This window comes from Saccopteryx leptura, chromosome 6, assembly GCF_036850995.1.
Source record: "Saccopteryx leptura isolate mSacLep1 chromosome 6, mSacLep1_pri_phased_curated, whole genome shotgun sequence".
Classification (NCBI taxonomy): domain Eukaryota; kingdom Metazoa; phylum Chordata; class Mammalia; order Chiroptera; family Emballonuridae; genus Saccopteryx; species Saccopteryx leptura.
In genome coordinates, this window is record NC_089508.1 from 19461377 (window position 1) to 19485245 (window position 23869).

The window sequence follows — 23869 nt, forward strand, 5'->3', positions numbered from 1 at the left end:
ACATAGGACTGAATATTACCCAACTTGAGCAAGAAGAAATGTCCCTGTGTTATTACTTTGTCCTTCACTGACAGAGCAGGGCCTGAGATATATGTTTGTACTATGTTTTCTGTTTGCCTTGAATTGTTATAATGAGTTGAGCTGTCAGTGGCGAGGATATACCAAAAGGACTATGAATATGTAGAACACAGGAAGATAAGATGAACCTGAGTATATGTTGACTCCAAGGACATTGCATTCCTGGGTTACACCACATTACCAGATTAAGCAATATTCATTTTTCAAGGGTTTTGCCACTCATTTTCATGAACGCTTCCTGGTGTTAGTATATAAAATATGTTGATCTTGCTTTTTCCTGACGTTAATCAAAATTATAAAGTAGAGTGAAGGAAAACAGACATGCATACAACACCTATTAGTTACTCTTCGCATTTTTTTCCCTTGTCCTAGCTTTCTTTTCGGGGCTTTGTCCTTCACAACTTTCCACTACCGGGTTTTCAGCTGGTCCACCAATCAGCCTCCACTAAAATAGCTTATTTTAATAGCATCATCATTTTAGCTACCACATCAAAATTTCTTCGTGCCTCATTCTCCCTGCAACTTAAATGGTAAATGACGGCTAATAAATGTTTATTTAGGGCCTAATGACTTACAAGGACTTGTCACATATAGATTGACTTTACTGTATGAATCTGATAAACTCACTACAAATTATTGAGGCTGATCAAGGAAGGAAATACTTTATATTTTTAAACTGATATGAACAGATACTGCACTTGTTTTTAGCCAAAAGGCTGAGAAGCTATATATACTTTACATTTTTTAATGGAATTATTTTTTTTAAAGGAAAGTGGCTATTTATTGAAAGAAACATTTTGGGGAGGGTTATGTATGTGTTGGCAAGGTACTTTGATTCAGGCTACGTCCTTCTGAATTATATATTATCCAGACAGTGAGGAATAACAGGATTCCTCATTTTTCCAAATTCCTTCATTATAAAAAGTAAGAATTAAATGTTTCTGAGAACCAGTATTTCTTAGACCTTAAAAGTTATTCTCTGCAGATTGCACATGACAACCTCACATGATTGAGGAGCTTTAAAAGTATACAAAGAACATATGTCTACAATGATTTCACTAAATGCTCTGTAGGTTTGATTTTTTGTTTTTTTGTTTTTTGTTTTTATTTTCCATTGATTTGGGAGGCGGGATGAGAAGGGAGAGAGAGAGAAGCATTAACTTATTGTTTCACTTAGTTATTCCATTTAGTTGTAAACTCACCGATTGCTTCTCGAATGTACTCTGACCAGGGGTTGAACCCATAACATCTAGGATGTCAGGTCAACACTTTATCCACTGAGCCACCTGATTTCTTAACTATATTATATTTATTGACATTCAGAGACTGTGTTGTGGGTGTTGGAAAGATGCAACCACAAAGAGTTTACTCCTACTTTATAACGTCAAGTGAAAACAAGAAATTTATTAAATCCATGTACCTGACAATATTTCTTACTGCCTGCCACATTATTGTTTCTTGGTTTATAATTCTGAGATATGTTAAGTTTGTGTCATCTTTATCATTTTAAACTACTTATAGCAATCTCAGTCTAAACATCAAGAAGGTGTTATTAAGCCATGTCCCTCAATATTGATACCCTTTGCAGGATTTATTACCCTTTGAAGAACATTTTCAAATTTGATTTTAAACCAAATAACAATTTTACTCTGCCTTTGAAGGGCTACTATCCATTCAACATTAAGAAGGAAAAAATAATAGTCATAAAGATTTTATTCCTACTTCCAAAAAGCCATCTAAAGCAGCTCTAAGGTACAAGCTAGCTCCCTTGTCTTGCCATTCAGATGTGTTTCTACCTGCCAGGTATCAGTAATAACAGGATTATTAATCATGTATTAGCAATCAATCAACAGAACCAGGACATATTTTCTGTTGGTTCTACACAATTGTTTGTTCCAATGCTATTTAGAATAATCAACAACAACAAATACCAATTCATTACAACACTTGTGTTTTTATCTCTGCTGCATTATTCCACCCCATGTACAATGTGAGAATATTATAGTTTGGGACAATGTCTGAATCATTTGTTTCTCAAGCACCTAGCACAATACAATAATAAAAATTTGTTAAATGAATGCATGAAGGATTGAATATGGGTCTTCTCAGAACAGATCCTTTCAATGGCATCTAAATTATTGGCCAATAAATATGAAAGTAATGTGCATATTTCATTGCCTGGATAGGTTTTTAAAACCAAACTAGAATAAAAATTCTTAAGGAAAGGTATATGTGTTTCTTTCATTTGGGGATTTATTTCACATAATTAAAACAGGGCATAGTAAATACATAGTATGACCTAAAAATATAAATTATTTAATTAGTAATTTACCTAATAAAAATAGCTTGTCAATTGGATTTTCTCACATACTGTTATGAATAAATAATCACTTATACAGGTACTATAGATAAAATGCATGTGTATGTGTGTGTATTTGTGTGTTTAATTTAAGATGCCAGTACCTTGGAAAATGGAGCTATTTCTTTTTGAAAAACACAACTGTCACCATATGTAATAAACTGATTAGGCTACATGAACCAGTGGAAATTACCACAAACATTGAAGACAGTGGTAATAAAAATATATTTAAGATTGACTTCAGAATAATATTAAAAGTTAGCAATAAGCTTACCTTATTTTTCTATCATACGTTTATCTTTTCAGTATACCTTGTATCAACTATCTTGTTAGGTATTCAAATAACACTGGGGGCAACATAGACAAGTATAATTTTACATATTCTAATGATGAAAATACTAAGTGAAGCAAACTTCCACCACTTGGTCTGACTGTAAAATGTCAAAAACCTCCAACCAAGACCTATGTCTCATTATTCTTTAGTATTTGCTATCAAATAATTAATCTTGTTGGGTAATACCAAAAAAATATTGTAAGAGTATCGATTTAATAAATTAGCAGAACAAAGGGATGAAAACATTTATTTATTGAGAGTTTGGGGTTTTTTGTTTGTTTTATCCTGTTTGTAGTATAGAGGCCCAAATATAAAGCATTTGAAAATTCATTTCATGAATTTATTAACAAGCAGTTTTGAGCATCTAAACTGTCCCAAAGAGCATTCAAGCCACAAGGAATATAAGAAGTTATATTTTTAGAGATAACAATAGTGACCAAACCCTTCCTTACATGGAGCTTACATTCCAAAGTGGTATATCAACAATAAAAAATAAAAGAAATGAAATAAAGTCTATGAAAGAAATAAAACAGAATAGAAACTGTGCAGATAGTGTGTGTGCGAGTGCGTGCATGTGCTCACAATCTTGAAATAGCGTCACCATGAAAGCTCTGAGGAGATAACAATTGAGTGTAATGAGGATATATATTTAAGTGGATCATTTAAATAGCATTTAACTATAATACATTGTGTCAACCAAATAGTGAGAAATAACTGAAGTAGGTTAAAGACACAAATAAACAAGTTACTTGATATAAATTATGGTTAGTGGTCAATTTAAATGACTTATACTGACTTTTGTACAATTTTGATCTTGTTACACACAATTGGGCCTCTGCAGCCATGGGCTCAATCAACCAAACAGAGATCAAAAACATTTTAGAAGTGTTACATTGTTGCTGATGTGTACTATGTAGTTAGGCCATGGTTGCCTCTGTACTGAACAGGTACAGGTATGGACATTTTTCTTACCATCATTGCCTAAGCAAGTTAAAAAATATTGAAAGTATATGGGAGCATATGTGTAGATATTATCCAAATACTAAGCCATTTTATATAAGGAACTTCTGCATCTCTAAATTTGGGTTCTAAAGGAGCTTCTGGAACTAATCCCTGGTGAATACCGAGAGGTGACTATCTAGAAGATATATTTAATTTATTCAATAAATCATGGAGGACCCTGCTCTCAATAGTTATTTACTTAATTAATTCCTTGTACTTACTTTGCCGTTATTAGACATCTGATGATTTTATTGACTTGTCAACAAAAAGCTGGCGAGATAATTAAGACAATATTTTAAATTAGCTGAGTGATTATTTTGAGGAAAATGATTGATCTCCATAGTACTTGCTAAATGTATGTGCATGTTTAGTTTATTACTTTGTAAGCTTTTTGTCTAATTTAAACAGTATAAATATAAAAAGAAAGTTATTTTCCTTACCTGGTGTTCTATTTATCTGTTTGTTAGCAAAATTCCTTGGTACTTTACTGCCTTAATAGAACAAATTATTTTTCATCTCTCACGGATCTGTAGCTTGGCTGGGCTCAGCTGGACAATTTTTATGTGGCGTCAGTCTCTCATCTAATCGTGGTTCCAGTCAGATGCTTGGTTGAACTGGATGTCCAAGATAGCTCAGTCACATGGCTGGCAGTAGCTGAACTGCCAGCTAACAGGGGCTGTATGCTGGGAATTCAGTTAAAAGTATTGAAAAGAGTACCTGCATTTGGTTTTTCCATGTGGCTTGAGCTGCTCACAGCAGGGAAGCTGATTTCTTTCTTTTTTTCTTTTTTTTTTTTTACAGAGACAGAGTCAGAGAGAGGGATGGGTAGGGACAAACAGACAGGAACTGAGAAAGATGAGAAGCAACAATCATTAGTTTTTTGTTGAGACACGTTAGTTGTTCATTGATTGCTTTCTCATATATGCCTTGACCTTGACCGCGGGCCTTCAGCAGACCGAGTAACCCCTTACTCGAGCCAGCGACCTTGGGTCCAACCTGGTGAGCTTTGCTCAAACCAGGTGAGCCCATGCTCAAACTGGTGACCTTGGGGTCTCAAACCTGGGTCCTCCGCATCCCAGTCCGACGCCTATCCACTGCGCCACCGCCTGGTCAGGCAGGGAGGCTGATTTCTAAGAGAGATCACCCTAAGAAAAACAGTTCAAATGAGTCTAGTTGAAAACCTCAAAATTCTTCTTCTGACTTGGTCTTGGGAATCCCCAAATATCCCAACAACCTGTTTTCTAGGTTCAGAACATAAGGGGCAACCAGATGTGATTAGACATAACAGGGCAGAAATACTGGGAAGAAAAATAGGCCGGATGGCCATCTTTGAAAACCAGGTACTATACATAGTTTGCTACCCATGCATTAAAGATGCTAAAAGAGTCTGTGGGAAATTCATAGACAAAGCACTTTTGACAGCTGTAGTGAGTGTTGATTCTGTTGGCTTGTTCACCACTTGGATGTCTGAGGGCAGTACAAATCTTTCTGCTATTTATAGTGATAAAACAGGTGTCTGGTGGTAAGGAGATTAGTTGTTAGAGAGTGTAGATTAGAGAGTTCAGCAATATACAGCCTGCTTGATCTATTAATTTTTTATTGAACTATTATAAAGAAGACTGATGACATGTACAAAGATAAAGTAGAGCCAGAATAAAAATGATACTCTACATTAATATGTTTAAACTGAAGGAAATGGCTTTTGAAAATAAATTCTAGATCATGGGTAAGATTAAGGACACATATTACATATTATGATTGGTTGCTTCAAAGATGTCAATGACTAAATATCAGTTAGGAATTTAATTTGAAAATACATGTGAAATTAACACATAATAGGTGTTCAAATGGCAATCCTATTTTTAATTGTCCCAATGATTGATCTTGTTTATTAGATTAATGTGTAATTTAATTTATCTAAAAGACAAAACAATTCATATTGAAGATATAGAGAACTATAATTATATTTGTGAATGGATATATCCGTCTTACCACACATCCTCACAGTTTATATTTTATGTAAAAGATATATTTTCTTTTGACTAATTGTAATCTAAATCTCATCTCGATTATTACAAAAAAATTAAATATCTTCAGATCTCTAATTATCTAGTTGTAATATTTAAAAGCACTGCTATATTTATGCCATATGATAGTTGTAAATGTGAATTAGAAGGCTCTCTTCTGAAGCCATATTTTAAATACTACTTATAAATATTTCAGTAATTTTTGATATTTTTATTACATATTGGATTTCTGGCTTTAGTTTTATCTTATATATAATTGTTTAATTTTGTCTAATAGAAATATTAACAAGTTTTTCTCTCATTTGTAATAAATCTGCTTGAATTATGGTACCTCAGAAATCTTCAATAATACCTTAATTTTCTTTCTGCATCCGTAGCAAGTCACGCCTATCATAAAAATTATGATGATTATATTCTTTTGCACTAGTGTTGACTTGTTTCCTAGAAGTGATTTTACCAAAATTGTGGGCCATTGTAGAAAACAACTTCTGGGTGGGATTTCTGTTTAAATGTTACAGTCCCCATCGGGAAATTCTGATGGCTCATAACACATATGAAATTGAATCTGTTCATTTAAATTAACTTTAGAGGAAATGTTCTCCTATCATCTAGACTCCAATTTTCCTAGAATTAACTGTGAACCAGGAAGATGGCAATTTGAGTTACATTGTATCTTTAACCACTGAAATTGAATCTGAATTAACTTGCAGGTAACAGCTCACACTTGCTAAACTGACGATTTCTAAGTTGAACATAAGCCTTAACAGTGGAGACTTATTTTTTTAAAATTGCCCTAAAATAAACTAGACAACAGGAATACATTTGGGCTAAATTTACCTTCATTACTCAAAAAAAGGAAAAATTGAGGCTCATTTTTACTTTTCTGAATTCGTGTATTTTTTCACATCTTATCAACAAGACTTGCCAGAGGATTTGCGTGTGTTTCAGTTGAGAAAGCAAACTGCTCAGTTTACCTGTCTCCAGCACTGTGCTGGGGAGAAAGATGGTGGAGGCAGTTCTCAGAGGGAAGTGTACTTGTCCAAAAACTAATGGGAAGAAGACAAACTGTAAATATTGACTGATGAACCAGTATATCAGCATTATGTTAAAGCCAAGCAAGGAGCTAGTGCCAGTAACACTGAGGATACACATTGGTTAGCACTGTAGGACAAAGATAGATTTGAGTCTGTATAAAAAAGCAGTAATAAAAAGAACAATGTGCCAGTGATCAGGACAAGGGGGAAAAAATCTGACCAGTCAAAGGACATGCAAGTGATTGTAATTCAAGATAACTAAGATTCAGAAAGTCAGAACCACAGATAAAGAAACTAGAAAAAAAAATAACTCATGAGCTGAGACAGTGATATATGGTAGAACAAGTGTGTCACAATAGAAAAAAGAAAAGAAAATCACCGATATATTTCATGTATCCCACAGCTTCAATCATTTTTTCTGGCACATAGTAGGTATTGGAAAAAATGTTGATTTGAATTAAATGTTGATGAATTGAAGTTTGCTGCCCCAGAGTGTCATTGTTTCTGATTTGACAAGGATTACACACAGATTCTGTCACTGTTCAGGATTTGTGAAGAGTGAAGGAAACATTTAGACAAGCTCTTAACTTCAGATGCATCTGTGAGATTTAATGAATGACAGCCAGTGGGTCTTATAGGAGACCAACTCTCATCTCAAATGAGACACTCATATGAGGAATCTCACGGGAGAAATGCCATTGGCTAGCTACTTCAAGGCATATGACTTTCTGGAAGTTCTGTGTCTGGCTTCCTGGAACATAACATAGTCTTTGTATTCACAGACCTTTGCCAGGTGGCTCAGTTTCACCAAGCGACAAAGATGCTGCTTTTGCGTTTCTCCTTTTTGGATTGATTTTTTTTAACACATCTGTCCAGTCTCCTTCACTAATTACTAAGAAAAGAGGCAGATAAATCATACATGATAGGGTTCTAAGAATACCTCCTCAGTTCTACACAGATGTTGGAGGACTTCCCTGCGAGAGCTTTGGGCCATATTCAGTACTTTCTCCTATGCCAAAAAAATAACATATCCATTGTATCAATATGTTAGCAAGAAAAATAGTCTCTTGAGAATATCTTAGGGAAATAGGCAGGAGAAGTCAAACCACAGTGCACAGAATAAACTTAAAACAAGTATCTGTTTTAAGCATTAACTGCTATTCTTCCAAAGGCCCTGTCTGGCTGTCAGCCACCTCACCTGTCCTCTCTCTTTCTCAACACAGGTTCTAATTTCCTCCAATGTTCAAACAATTCAGCCTGACCTTTCGTGTACCCCATTGTGTAAAAAAAGTCAATAAAGCAACCAAATTTTATTTTTCAAATTAGCTCATTGACTATCCTTTATTATTTAAGAAATTTCTTAGAGGTTTTACTTCTCATCCAAAGTAGCCAATTAAAGTATTCACCTAAGAAAAATACTTCTCTTTCTATAGAGAATTTTGTTTCTAAGAAGACATGATTTTTCTCTATATCGTTTCTGATGTATCAATTATAGCCATTCTTGGTCATCGCTATTCTAGAAGCTACAAGAAAGAAGGTTTGAAGGTACAGTAAGAGCAGGGAGGGAGTTTCATGAGAGAAAATGGCGTGTGAGGTTACAGACATATTACTTATATCTCCAAAATTCACTTTCCTCAAATACAAAATGAAAATAATAATGTTAATGTTCTACTGGGGTGTTATATATATATATATATATATATATATATATATATATATATATATATATTAGGATAAACTGAATTAACAAATATAAAGCATTTGTACAATTTCTAATGAAACTCCAAATGATGTTCTTCCTATTTCCATTTACCTGAATGGTAGATTAAAAAAAAGAAGAAGAAGAATTTCAGGTGAGAAAAAAATATAAGTACAAAGAAAAAAGGAACAGAAAAAAAAAGAAGGTCTATTCAGGATAAAATAATGTTGCATGAAAAAAGCAATCAAATATTAATATCTCAAATTATAAGGATTTTGCATGTCTATAATACTGTCATTTTCTTGGCTTTGAGTTACCGCAATTTATTTAATAAAAGCAACTCCCAAAATCCTACCTGAATTCTGGTAATTGGTGGAGGAAAAAATGACAATGTAAAATTTCATTCTCTATTTTGCAAAGAAGTTAAATGAACTTGGGGAGGTTGGCCATTTATTGCTATGCTACAGTTTTGCTTCCTCGCCTCTTCTAAACAGTGACCGTCAGTAGGACTGACAAGAAACCAGAGAGCAAGAACTTTTGTTACCTCTGAAGCATCAGTTTCTACTAATTTGAAAGGCCTCTCAATTTGGATATAGGAGTACAATCAAGCAACTCATACTAACCTAATTTTTAAATATGACTTTGCCAATATGACTCTGCAAGCTCACTTATTCCACTTGCTTTTCTGGACAAAAAAAACAAAACAAAACAAAAAAAACCCCAAAAAATCCCCCAAAAGAAAAGGAAAACTGTTCAATGGAAAGTAACCTCACAGGGTGATCTGATTATAACTTCCCATCTGGGTAGGTCACGATGGGTAGTCAGCCCTACGCCACAAGGTCTTTAGTAAAAAGTCTTATCTTTGCCTCAAGCAAGCCCTGATCATTGTTTTTGTACAGTTAGGTTAACACATTTTTGAAATGCCTCATTTTAGACCCCTCCTGCTCACACCTGGCCATCCTTTCAGACTTCTCCTTCTGAATCATGCAGGAGCACATAACCTTAACCGGCTTGTACAAGAACCCTGCCTTGCTTTCTCCCACCTCCATGGAATCTTTAAATTCCCTCCTTAATTTCAGATGCAGAAAAGAAACTGCAAAACTGTGATTCTTGGTCACATTTGAGATCTCGTTCCTCGGCATATGTCATCAATTTTGATTCAAATAAACTTTTATAAAATTCTCTACAGGTTTGGACGTTTTTTACATTGACACTTTTTTTCTTTACTGATAAAATCTTTGTTTTGCTATTCCTTGGAGGTGTTGAAGTGAGAAATTATTTGTCTGTGTGAAAATTTCTATTTAAGTCTTGTTAAATACTTGTTAAATACCAGTACCTATTTGTTTGCATTCTTCTGGGGGCCTCTTTGTCTTTGAAGAGAAGCAAGGAAGGGTTCCTCTCTCAGGAGGATTTTAAAATCTGTTTCTGGAAAGAAGGGTGAGCAAAAGGAAGAAAGCAGTTCTTTTTCTCCTTCTGCCATTTTCTTGACCTCCTTTAGCCTAAAATATTCAGTATGTCCAGATGCCATTTTAGGGGGTAGCATATCCTGAACCCCACTAAATTCAATTTCTCTCTCCCCTATGGCAAAAGTCTCAAGTAAAATCTTTCTAACTCATTTAACTTGCCTGGTGCAATATGCATTATCTTAGTCTTTCTAACAATCAAAAATAGAAAGTCACATCACTGGCTACAGTTTATATTTGAGGGGACACAAAGTCAGATCCCATTAGCTTGTTATCACATAATTAGTTATTCTTCTTCATTCTACCAGCAAGAGAGATCTGATGTCAGAGGATTCATACTTCATCTCTTCACAGCAATGAAGAGCTTCTGCCCATTTGTATTATGACTTAAGTCTGGGGTTGGGGCAGCCTGCTCTATCCACCAACTTCCTATCAAGTCACAAATTTAAACCATCTACCATCTAGATCAAGGTAAGGAAGAGTGTGCTGAATTGAGTCAAGAGCCCAGTATTCACAGTTCATCTAGTTGAACCCCTTGTGCTATTAGAACATTTAAAGTCAGCTAAACGTTCTGCTTCTCAAATTGCTCAATTGCAAAGCAGAGTAGTTGTAAAGGTTAGAGTTCGGAATATTCATGAACATTTATAGAATGCTTATTGTGTACCATACCTCTTCAAAGTTAGTTTACATATTTTAACTCATTTAATGTTTCAATACAGTTCTGAGAAGCTAAATTACCATTCCCATTTTATAAATGAGGAAGTTCAAAGCAGAAGGAGGTTAAGTCATTTTCACACACTGACACAGCTGGAAAGTGGTAGGGTCAAGATGAGAAAGCAGAGTCTGACACAGAAGCCCATGTTCTTATCAGACTGCACAGCCTCTCCGTAGGTAAGAAGTACCCATGGTCAGCACCCAGGATGTGGCATATAGTGCACACTCAAAAAGTTTTATCATAGCTATCATTATTTACCCTTTTATTAACATGCACAGAATAAGTCATTCTTGGTAGAAGACTCTACTAAAATGTAGATATGCATTATTTTGGATAACACAAAATAGGGAACTATTTGTGTTATTTATATATGTATACATTATATTGCATATGCCATCTATATACCATGTAAGCCTCCAGTTAAGAATAAGGTCTGTAGGCAGGAAGCCCAGATTTAGAACAGGTCAGTATGGGAGTTGCAGGGTTCCATGTATATAATCAGAATATCTTATATTATGCATTCCCAAAGGAAGAAGAACAAAGTGTTAACCTCAAAAGTGAAAGAAAGCCCGACCAGGCGGTAGTGCAGTGGATAGAGCATTGGACTGGAATGTGGAAGACCCAGGTTCAAGACTCTAAGGTCGCCAGCTTGAGCGCAGGCTCATCTGGTTTGAGCAAAGCTCATCAGCTTGGACCCAAGGTCGCTGGCTCAAGCAAAGAGTTACTCGGTCTGCTGAAGGCCCGCAGTCAAGGCACATATGAGAAAGCAATCAATGAACAACTAAGGTGTCGCAACAAAAAACTGATGATTGATGCTTCTAATATCTCTCCGTTGCTGTCTGTCTTTCCCTATCTATCTATCTCTCTGACTCTCTCTCTGTCTCTGAAAAAAAAAAAAGTGAGAGGAAGAAGTGGAATTGAAGATGGTAATGGAAAAAAGAACCAATGTCTATACCCTATAGTGGTTACATTTCTTTTTCTTCAAAATTTTATTAAAATTATCTGTGACATTAGAATAAGCATCATTTTCCCCTACCTACTTCAATGCTATGTAAATAAAATATTTCAGAAGTATAAGATTTTTGTATATAAAATTGACTGTCAAAATTACCAAAGGAATTCATAAAGACCTTTGATGAATATCTTCTTGTAATAAAAGGCTGTGACATTCTCTTTTATTTTTTGTGTATGTGTGTGACAGAGAGAGATACAGAGGAGAGGGACAGATAGGGATAGACAGACAGGAAGGGAGAGAGATGAAAAGCATCAATTCTTTGTTGTGGCACCTTAGTTGTTCATTGATTACTTTCTTATATGTACCTTGACTGGTAGGCTACAGCAGAGCAGAGTGACTCCTTGATCAAGCCAGTGACCTTAGGCTCAAGCCAGTGACCTTGAGCTTCAAGCCAGGGACCTTTGGGCTCAAGCCAATGACCACGGGGTCATGTCTATGATCCCGCATACTAAGGCTGGTGAGACCGCACTCAAGCTGGTGATCTCAGGGTTTTGAAACTGTGTCCTCTGTGTCCCAGTCCAACAATCTATTCACTGTGTCATCACCGAGTCAGGCTCTCTTTCAGTCATGAAGAATGGAGACCATTCTTAATAATGGAAGCATTGAAATCTCATTTAATGTACATTCCTGTGGGTACATTCCATAACAGTTCTTTTAAATCTGCAAGAGATAAAGTAAAAAATAAAAAAACTGAAGAGAATTTCAATGGTGCCTGAAAAAGACTAGCTAATTAAAGGGCTATTTGAACGCTTCACGAACCCCCAAAAAATTGCTTTTTACATTTCTATGTTTTACTCTTTGTGAAACCACATAAAATTGACAAACTCATAACAAAACTTATATTCTTATACCAAAATTATTTCCTACTTAGGCTTTTTGTTGGATAATTTCTTTTTTGTATTAAAATACTAATACTGAGACCTTATGAAATCAGCTTATTGTCTCAAAACTTCTACAAATAGGCCCTGGCTTGTTGACTCAGTAGTAGAGCATGGGCCCAGTGTGTGGAAGTCCTGGGTTTGATTCCCTCTCAGGGCACATAGGAGAAGTGAAGTGATCATGTGCCTTCTCCACTCCTTCTTTCCTCCCCCTTCTGCAGCCATGTTTTGAATGATTTAAGCAGTTTGGCCGGAGGGCACAGAGGATGGTTCCATGGCTTAACCTCAGGCGCTGAAATAGCTCATTTGCCGAGCAACAGAACAGCGGCCCCAGATGGGCTGAGCATCGCCCCCTAGTGGGCTTGCCAGGTAGATCCCAGTTGGAGTGAATGTAGGTGTCTGTCTCTCTGCCTTCCTGCCTCCTGCCTTTCACTTAACAAAGTAAAATAATAAAAAACTTCTCCAAATAAAGCCTGATATTGTTTTTCTGATAAGAGGGTTGTTATTGCTTGTCAATCAAATTATCACTGTGCCTCCTTTTACACACTGATACAAAATCTTTGCTGGGTCAACCTATTAATAATAAGGACTAGAAAAAAGTAATACTCTGAATTGTATCCAACTATTTAAAGTGTTTTCTTAAATTACCCTCTGCAATCTTTGGCTAAAGATCAATAGCATCTGGTACTTATTTTTACTTATACGTGTGTTTGCATAGTAAGAGTTACTTGCAAAAGCTAATTATTTACATGACTTCTCTGAGTTATATCTCCTGATGATGTAAAATTAATCTCAGCACAACTTAGATTCAAAATACCAAATTTCCTGCCTGTAGCATTCGAGTTACATAGTTCATTAAAAGGGAAGAAACAATTTATTTATTAATTTTTTTCATGACTATCTGGTGAATAATTTCCAAATATTTAGTATTAATTCTTGTATTATTCCCCTCCCATTGAATGTAGGTGATACTTGTGGCTTGCCTTAAATGAGTGAAATATGGCAAAGATGATTGGCTGTCACTCCTGTGATTACTTTATATACAATTTTATCTTGCTAGCAATCTCTATCTAAAGACTCTCAAACTCATTATAGAGATTCTCCTTTATGGCTTGATGAAATAAGCAACCACGTTGAAGAAATCCAACTGGCAAGAAAATATGAGTAGCCTCTGGGAGATGGGAGTAGCTGGCCTCCAACCACCAGCCAGAAGGAAGTTGGAACCTTTAATCTATCCTCTCAACAAAATTCTGCCAACAAACTGCATGAATTTTAGAGTAGATTTTTCTCCAAATGAGTCTCCCTGTGAGAACACAGCCCATTCACATCCTTGATTATATCCTTGTGACATTCAAAACAGAAGATCTACTTAAGTTGTGTCTGGACTACTGATTTCCAAAACAAACTTTTATATGAAAACTTTGCTGGTTTTGATCCTATCAATAGATGTAGAAAAGGCATTCAACTGTGTACAACATCCATTCATGTTTAAAATACTCAATAAAATGGGTATAGAAGGAAAGTAACTCAACATAATAAAGGCCATATATAACATATCATCAGCCAATATCATACTTAATGGTGAAAAACTTAATGCTTTTCCTTCAAAGTCAGACAAGGATCACCACTCTTATTCACCATAGCACTGGAAGTCTTAGCCAGAGCAATCAGGCAAGAGAAAGAAATAAAAGGTATCCATATTGGGAAAGAAGAAAAGATATCATTTTTTGCAGATGACATGATGCTGTATATATAAAACCCCAAAGACTCCACTGAAAAACTGTTTAGAAAAAAACAAATACAATAAAGCCACAGGATACAAAATCAATTTACAAAAGTTTACTGCTTTCCTATACACCAACAATGAAACTTCAGAAAATGAATTGAAAAAACCAATTCATTTTACAATTGCAACAAAAAATAGAGAAGAAAAATACCTAGGAATAAATTTAACAAAGGATATAAAGAACCTATATACTGTCCACAAAAAAGGCTGGGAAATAAATCCTAGCTACGCAACCCCTCCTCACATCCCCAAAAAATGTCAAAAAATTTAATAACTAGACAGCTTTTGTCACATGTACTGATATGTATTAGTCTTACAAGCATAATATGAGTGAAAGAAGAATGAGTTGAGAAAGGATTTATGGATATGAAACAACTAAAATTTTAATGCATATAGTGAAAATCATACCATATTGAGGAAACATGCTTATGTAATAAAAATATAAAATAATCCATTGAACTGATAAGTCCAAAATTTAGGAGAGTAGTTACTTTGAGAATAAGTAAAGGAAATATCTTGGGAGGTACATAAGGGACAATAACTTTATTTATAGTCATATTTTAAACTATGCATATGAACAGTTACACAGAATATTTCAAAATATGTTTTTAAAAGAACCTGGTGAACTATGATTCTTTAGGAGAGAAAATAGAAACCATATGAGGAAACTAGCTACCCACAGATGATATTATTCAGAGGGTTGGGTGGATGGGGAAAAGTTGAAATTGAGAATGTATAATGCTAACACATCTCAGGGCATGTATAAGTATTTGCGTTTATATGAGAAAGAGAATAGGTACATTGATGTAATAAAGATCTTTAGAACTGGGAATAAAATAAAGAACATGAAGCCTTATTAAAATCCACTTGCACATTTTTCTTCCTAAACTGGAATGTTAGAAGCCTTATAACCTCTAAGACATAGGAACATGTGCCTCTTGGCTCTGATCAATTGAAGAAAAACCCAAACCAGCTAGAAAAACAAGTGGGGTTGCTTATTGTAAATGCGAGGGAAGAGGATCAGGAAATCTCATCGCCTTAGTGAAAATTTATTCTGTTGACTTAGCCAGTTATTCTTAGGTTGAGAACTAAATTCTCATGGTAAGAATGCCTTGAAGTGTCTCCTAGCATATTGCACTATTTTATTCTACATTTCTTGATAACTGCACATTAGTATCCCTAAAGTATGTTTTAGCAAGATATCTAAGTATCTTTAAACTTGTTTTAATTAACTATTTCTCTTTATTTTGTTCATTAGTATATTTGAGGATGTGAAACACTTATCTGCATTCAACTAATTTCTAATAGTTAAGTAGTACTAAAATTTGCTGCTTGGACAACAGTTAAATAGCTTAAGAAGTCCCAGGATGGTTTGTCAACATTGGAAGTGAAAACAAATATTAGAGGCTAAGCAGTGAGAGCAGGGGATAATCCTTGTCATGACAAATCAGAGAAGAGGGGTCATAAGGAAAACTTAACAGAGGAGAACAGAGTTTGTGTTGGGGCTTACATCCTATCTTAGGCTGCCATATGAAGGAAAGAGACAGAAAGAACTGTGCATGACACTTCCAAATAAAATTCATTTAGTTTATGTTGTCCTTGATAAATCCACAAATATTTATGTCATGTGACAAGACTGTAGGGACAGAAAACTAGGCAAGTCCTTCTCTACCTGTTGAGCCACTATATAGATATATTGCTTTTTCCATATGAGAATTTTATTTAAACTGTGTCTATAACAATTATTATTTACTACAACAAATTTATTATGATTCTATATAAAGGTATAACAACTACCATATATTCTTAACATAGGGTTTATAGGAAGTACATAAATGACTTTTTGTGACAGAGACAGCGAAAGAGAGAGAGAGAAGGACAGGTAAAGACAGAAAGATAGGAAGGGAGAGAAATGAAAAACATCAATTCTTTCTTTGTTGTGGCACCTTAGTTGTTCATTGACTGCTTTCTCATATATGCTTTGACCAGAGGGCTCCAGCAGAGTGAGTGATCCCTTGCTCAAGCACATGAACTTGGGCTCAAGCCAGTGACCATGGGGTCATGTCTATGGTCCCACACTCAAGCCAGTGACCTCGGGGCTTCGAACCTGGGTCCTCTGCGTCCCAATTCAAAGCTCCATCTACTGTGCCACTGCCTGGTCAGGCTAAATATGACTTGTTTAAAATACTATAGTGAAACTGTGTATGTCGTTATTAAGACTGCAAATAGGTTATACATTAAGAATATTTCTTTCAGGCTGCCCTAGTTTATATCAAGTATAATGAACAGTACATAAAAATCTAACTATATAAAATATTAAAACAAACAAGTTTTGTGTAGTTAATAAAAATAATATTTCTTTGATCTGTTAAATAATTTTCTTTTTCTACCGTTAGAATGTGAGATTCACAAAGTCATAACTTTTTCTGGTTAGTGGCTTGTATTTCTAGGACCTTGGACAGTGCTTGGCACAACAATTCAGTATAACAGTTAAAAGAATAATGCATCTGCCATTTATATATATATGTTTACATTTATAATTATCACAGAACATATATTTATTATATACACTTATCTATATATTCTAAAAGTATTTTGTGAAATTAGAAATACGAAATGTACTATTTATCTCTGCAAATTTTATATATTTGAGTTTTAAGCTAGATTGAGAAACAACCTAAGTCAGGATAAGACTCTCTATTCAGATGTATAGTCAATTAATTTAGCAATTAGTGTTTATCAAGTAATATCTCCCCAAGTTGGTATTAAAGCTAAAAGTTTTAATTTGGAAAAACAGTCTTAAAATTCTTTTTCAACAATGGAAAATACAAAACAAATTAGGTTTCAAACCAGATTTTCAATTAATTTTATTTATTAATTTGCCAATGGGGTTTAGCATTAGCAGTTTTAAAAATATGCCCCTGTAGTATCATCTTTTAAAATATTTCTAAATAAAATTATGAATTGAGACATTTTATCACACAGAGTATTTATAGAAGTCTTTTTTTATTTGTTTTATTGAATTAAAAATAGTGACTGTCTAAATGCCAAAGGCAGATACCGTACTTTTCTGAACCAGTTTATCATTTACTTTTTAGCTGGATAACAAAGACTACATAGAAAACAAGCTGCATCTTATCTTATTCATCTCAGCTGTGTACTAAGGTAGTTCAATATGTGAGACTTTCATGGATGACCTTTTTCTCTTTCAGAAGTTTGCCTAGATTAGAAACCATCAAAATTTTTCTGTAAAAGACCAGATAGCAAATATTTCTGCTTTGTGGGCCATATGGTCATGTATTGCTCCTGCACCCTGCCACTGTGACATAAAAGTAGCCATAAAAAAATTATAAAAAAAAAATGAATGTGATTTTTTTTCAATAAAACTTTATTTAGAAATGTCAGCTGCAGGTTAGCTTATTTTGAAGAAGATATAGCTGATAGCTTCAAACTCCTTCTATAATTTCCATCTGCCATCATTCTTAAAATTGAAAATGATATTGCCAAAAGGAATGTTGCATAAGTGTTGTAGTGTCTCAAAACTGGAACATTTTATATAGATAAGAGATGCCTAAGAACTGTGTTCAGGTCCTTTTGGCTGTGGACTTCTTGAACTGCTCTTCTTTCTTTTTTCATTTCTGCTCTGCTCTTACACTAATCAATATTAATTACTTCTTCCCCTCACATACATCTAGGTGAAATGAACAATATTTATTCAGGAGAGATGTGTGAGCAGCTGTTGTTCTCAGCTCTCTGAATGCTAAAAGGATAATTAATCCTTCTAGCCCTTGGTTATTACCCCCTTAAGCAGCTCGCTCTGTCATGTAAATTAGACTTCTATGGCTTTGTTTTGACAATCTAAAGGCATCAAAAATGACTCTTCTCTGGTTGGACTATGGGTGTTCCAAAAGTCTCAAGCTCCCTACAGATAATTAAAAACCATCAAATAGTAGATTTCTCTATGACTAAGAATGTATCAAATCTCAGGAGAGTATTTTAGAAGAGTAACTCTAACTTTAAGGAAAGAAGAGTGTTTTTGTTGTAGATGTATGACATTTCCTAACAGGGTGGCCCACAATGAATCTTGCCCCTTGGGATTCATATTCCTCCTCAGTATGAACTAGTTCTTGGACTTGTTTGCCTGTAACTATCATTTTCGTGTTTTTAGGTAATGAGTCATTGAGTCTCCACATATGAAATATGGCTGGCCTCCTAGAAAGACCAGATGAAGAGGTCTATGTGGAAAGGACACATGAAGAGGTAGAGACAAGCCTGACAGTGGCGCAGTGGATAGAGCATCAGACTGGGATTCGGAGGACCCAGGATTGAGACCCCGAGGTCGCTATCTTGAGCATAGGCTCATCTGGTTTGAGCAAAGCTCACCAGCTCAGACCCAAGGTCACTGGCTTGAGCAAGGGGTTACTCAGTCTGCTGAAGGTCCCCAGTCAAAGCACATATGAGAAAGCAATCAATGAACAACTAAGGTGTCACAACAAAAAACTAATGATTGATGCTTCTCATCTCTCTCCGTTCCTGTCTGTCTGTCCCTATCTATCCCTCTCTCTGTCTCTGTAAAAAAAAAAAGAGGTAGAGACAAGCCATCCTTGTGTTCTAGCTGAGCTCAGACTCCAGGAAATCTGACAGCCAAAGGTGACTATACAAAACCTGACACTGACAAGTTCACCAGAACTGTCCAGCTGGGCTCAGCCTAGATAAAAGAGTTGTGAGTAAATTGAATGGTGTTATTTTATTCCACTGACTTGGGGGTGGTTTGATATGTACCAATACATACAGAAGTGAAATTTGGTATCTGGCTATAGATAGCTGTCAAAACAAAATCTAAAAGTTTTGGCATTGACTTTGGGAGAAGCCCAGGAGAAGAATACAGGAGGATTCCAAGCAGAGAATTATTGGAGTCAGGAAAAGCAATAAAGAAACCTCACTTGAGGATGAGGATAGGGGATTTGAATTATTTACTGAAAAGATAATTAGAGAAACTGTCACATTGGATAATTAGAAAATGTTCCTAAAATGCTTAAGAATTTTGCTAAGGGGATTTCCAGGCAGAATGCTGCAGTGCTTCTTGGCTTCTCTTTGCAGTGTCTGAGCCATTGATAGAGATGAACTGAAGAAGGAACTGTTTCATTTTCAAACAGAATCTACAAGAAAACATTTCCAATCTGGATATGTTGTGTTGGAAAATGAAATTTTTCATTGGTAGCATCTGCATGCTGCAAAATGTTTTCAAAACAGACATGGCCTTAGGACAAAAATCAGATCCAGGATGAAAATCAAATGTGGATTTAGGAGTGAAATCCAGTTGAAGACGTGGCTCCAGCACCCTTTGGAAAGACTTCAGAAGGGCTATAGGCAGAGCCTCTCAGGCCCTCTGTACAGAGAAGGGGCTTCTAATGATCTAAAAGGCATGCCTTAGAGACACTCTCCCCTGGAAAAAAGAACTTCTGAAAATGCTAAAGATATTGGTCCTAGGCTTCGAGTGGGGTTGGGACTATCTTGAAGAGATTGATGACTGTGGCTTTTGTCTAATGGAGTGGATTGTAATTGAAATATTAAAAGGTACTCAAAGTTTTTAAAGGAATTATAAATTTGGTCTAAAAGGGACAGAGATAGTGCAAAATAAACAGAACCTCTGGATTCCAAAACTTCTAATGTGAGGAGGCAGACTTGAGAAAACTACCCAGATGCAAATACAGACAATTTCTTAGGGCAAGGAAAGCCTTAAAATACAAAGGCCCAGATTATAAAATCAAACAGCAAAAAAAACCCTCCCTTAGGTAAAGTGGAATAGAAATGAGTTCCAACCAACTTATATCCTCTACTTCAGAGTAGAGGGTGGGAATGGATCCACGTGCTGGGCTGGATTTCAGAATTACTGTGAATTACTGAGTACTACGTCTCCAGTCTCCCTTCATCCAACCCTTACACAAACATTTGGGTGGCAATGTTTGTTGTATATATTGTTCCACCAAATATTTGGTGGATATGGAAAAGATAACACACTCTTTAGTTCAAATACTTTCTAAAATATATAAAATTTACCCAAGGTACCTCATTCTCAACTGAACATAATTTAGATGATTTGATCCTGTGCCTGAGGGCTTAATTTGAATCCTTGATGGGATACGATGCTTGGGGGTCTTGAGAAGGAGGAAAATATATTTTACATGTGGGAGGAAAGTGAATCATTAGAGAAGAGAGGGAATACTCCTAGATTACAATGAACCATGCCTCCCAGTATTTATGACTCTCAACCATCACACTGTAGTATAAATCCTTTCCTGTTTAATCTGGGTTGGTCCTGTGACTTGCTTTAACTAACACAAAGTGTTGGGAATGATGTTGTCCATTTCCTAGCCTAAGCCTTAAGAAGTTCTCACAACTTCCTCTTTTGTGTGTGTCCCCTTGGGAAACATGGCCCTCTATGTAAGAAATCCTGCTATCTTGAAGAAAAGACCACATGGAGAACCAAATGGAAAGGTCACATAGAAAGAGAAAAATCCTGAGACTAGCTGGAAAGAAAAATGCTGAGTCCAACCTCAGGCGGACCTAAAACTAAGGGAGACATTAGATAATTTGAAAATGTTTCTAAAAAGCTTATGAATTTTGCTAAGGGGATTCCAAGCAGAATGCTGCAATACTTATTGGCTTCTTTTTGCTGTGTATGAGCCGTTGATAGAGATGAACTAAAGAAAGATCTGTTAGAGATGAACTAAAGAAGGAACTGTTTCATTTTCAAACAGAATCTACTGCAAGAGAATGCAGAAGTCTACCTCAGATTAAAGAATTATGAACAAATAAAATGGTTGCTACTTAAACCCACATGTTGTGGAGTAAAATATTACACAGCAGTAGATAGCTGAAACAAGAATCAGACTGTAGAAAAGTGGAGGAGAGTCACATCTCACTGAGTATGTCAGCTGAAGATATAAATTATTGCAGTCAAGCACATATATTAAAACTACATATATTTCTATTATATAAATGTCTATTTAAATGTATTTGCATATGCATTTGTTATATGCATATGAGTATGTGTGTATATAATCAGAAACAATATTTTTAAGAACACAAAAGCTATGTCCATACCTGATTAACTTCATTAACTCATTAAGAACCAGATATTAGTCTGGCAGTTGATTCAAATCCATTTTGTCAATTACAATGATCTGGTATCTATGCCTACAGTATTCCAACACCCTTTAAAATAACATAACTGTTTTTACTTTTAGTTTTAGTGTTTGTGAAATTACAGAAAGCAAAATGCAAAAAACACTGATACAACCACCACAACTTGTCCCTCACAATGTATTGCACAGTATTTTCCCACTTGGGAACACATTTTAAAGAGTTGAAAATTAACATCAATTATCCTTTTTTCCCCATAAAAGTTTCTATTTTTTAGAAAAAAGAGTCCAGTTTTAGTATTTTGTTTAAATTTCCGTCAGTTGTATACTAGTTTTACTAGTAATTCAGCACATTTGTGAAAAAAGTTAGTTTGTTCAGTATTGATGAGTCACTAAAGGGTGAAAAATTAGCTTATGCTTTTTTTTATATACAAAAAAATATACAACTAGATTCCATTGATTTTACTATGGACAATCTCAAAATTTTCTTTTCCAATCATAACTAATTGTTTACAGGCTCAATTTCATTGCCTTCTCCCATGATCTTTGTCTTTCTCTTAGTATTATCCAGCTGTCATCACCATGACATTTTCTGAACTGTTACAAGATTGAGATCTAAAGCCATGGAGAAGCAAACATGAGGAGTAGCCATTCTAATACAATAATTCATTCATTATTTTACTCATAGAACCAAAATGGTGACTACCTATGTGACATCTAGTCATTTTCAACTTAAGGAAGTAAAATTAATTAATTGAAAGCTATTTTCAAAAGGGGTTAATAAAAGTCATAGTTCATATACCACCATTAATCTTTACAACCACCTTTTAAGGTAAGCATTTTTCCCATGTAATTTGTGAGGAAGCAAAGTTTTACCGAATCTGACATGTCCACATTATACAATTCTTAAGCTGATATTTGAAACTTCTCTGATTCCAAAGTCTGGTTTTTTTTTCATCGTACTTACTTATTCTAATACATGATTTAATGCCTTGAGACTTTAACATAGCAAACCTTATTCTTGTAGCTTAAGAGTCCCCACCAATTTTAAAAGACTTAAATTAAAGGTAGAAACTTAAACTAATCCTTTACATCAGTTCAAAGTATACTATATTTTTAAATGAAGAGGTAAATAAATACCTAAGCTATTTTATACTGTTAGCATCATCCTTTGTCAAGAAACTTTGTAAATCACAGCTTTTCCTTTTAAATCTTTGTGGGTTTCCTGTCACCATTTCCCTAACTTTGAGGAAAGAGGAAGAAAAGAAAGAAAACGAATGATTTCATTAGCATACATACTACAGCACATGGAAAATCAGATTCTTAACAACTACAACTCTGTAGCACCAATGTCTGGATCAAAAGTGAACAATCCAACCACTTGTAGGAGACATTACATCTGTGTCTCGAGATGCATCTGTGTAATTAGAAACATCTAGACAATTGACCAAATGATTGGATTTTCCTTCATAATTTAGGAATTGTATGAAAACACCTTCTATGCTACATGAAATGAAATTAGGATGTGATTGATTGATATACTGGTCTACAATCATCATTATTTCCTTTGCTCATACATTCGGCAAGGCATCACCATGGGCAGAGTATAATTCTCCATCACTTGATTCTGGATTGGCCACTTAAATTTGTGTTGGTCATAGGATGAGAAAATATCAGTGGTAAATTTTCAGCTTAGGTCTTAAGAAATCCTGTACATTCCTGTGTCCATTTATTTTCTTCCATCATCACCGTGAATGAAAATCAATTATTGAATCTATCATACTCCCTGGTAATATCAATCTATGTGCATGGATATTACACAAGAATGCTCATACACTATTTGAAATTAAGCATCATTCTTGTTCTTAAATATCACCTTATATGTATTTAATAAACTCATGTATGAATGCTTAGTCCCTCAGTAAATAAGGGGTAATATTTTACTCATAATTTCAATTAGTATCAACAGCTAAACAGAGATAGAACCCAAAGCAGGCAATGGAACCATTTTCATATGTAAAGCACTACAAACTGACCCACTCACTGTGTGTGTGTGTGTGTGTGTGTGTGTGTGTGTGTGTGTGAGAGAGAGAGAGAGAGAGAGAGAGAGAGTATGTGTGATGGCATTTAACATATATCTATTTGTAAGGATTTTATGTGAACCTCCTTCAGGTAACCCTGTATTTTAAAAAAATATTTAAGTCTTTTGATTCCACATAGTCAACCATGAGACAAATTCTATGATTTCTAATAATATATATATCGAAGAAACTTTGGTGATAAAAATATTTTTATGTTGTAGAATGACAATGAGTATAAAAGAATCTCAGTTCA

General features: G+C 35.0%; 1 pseudogene; it reads right to left on the reverse strand.

Annotated features, from left to right (window-relative positions):
* Nucleotides 1–653: 653 nt before the first annotated feature.
* LOC136377713 (U2 spliceosomal RNA) lies at nt 654–806 on the reverse strand (annotated as a pseudogene).
* Nucleotides 807–23869: the final 23063 nt, after the last annotated feature.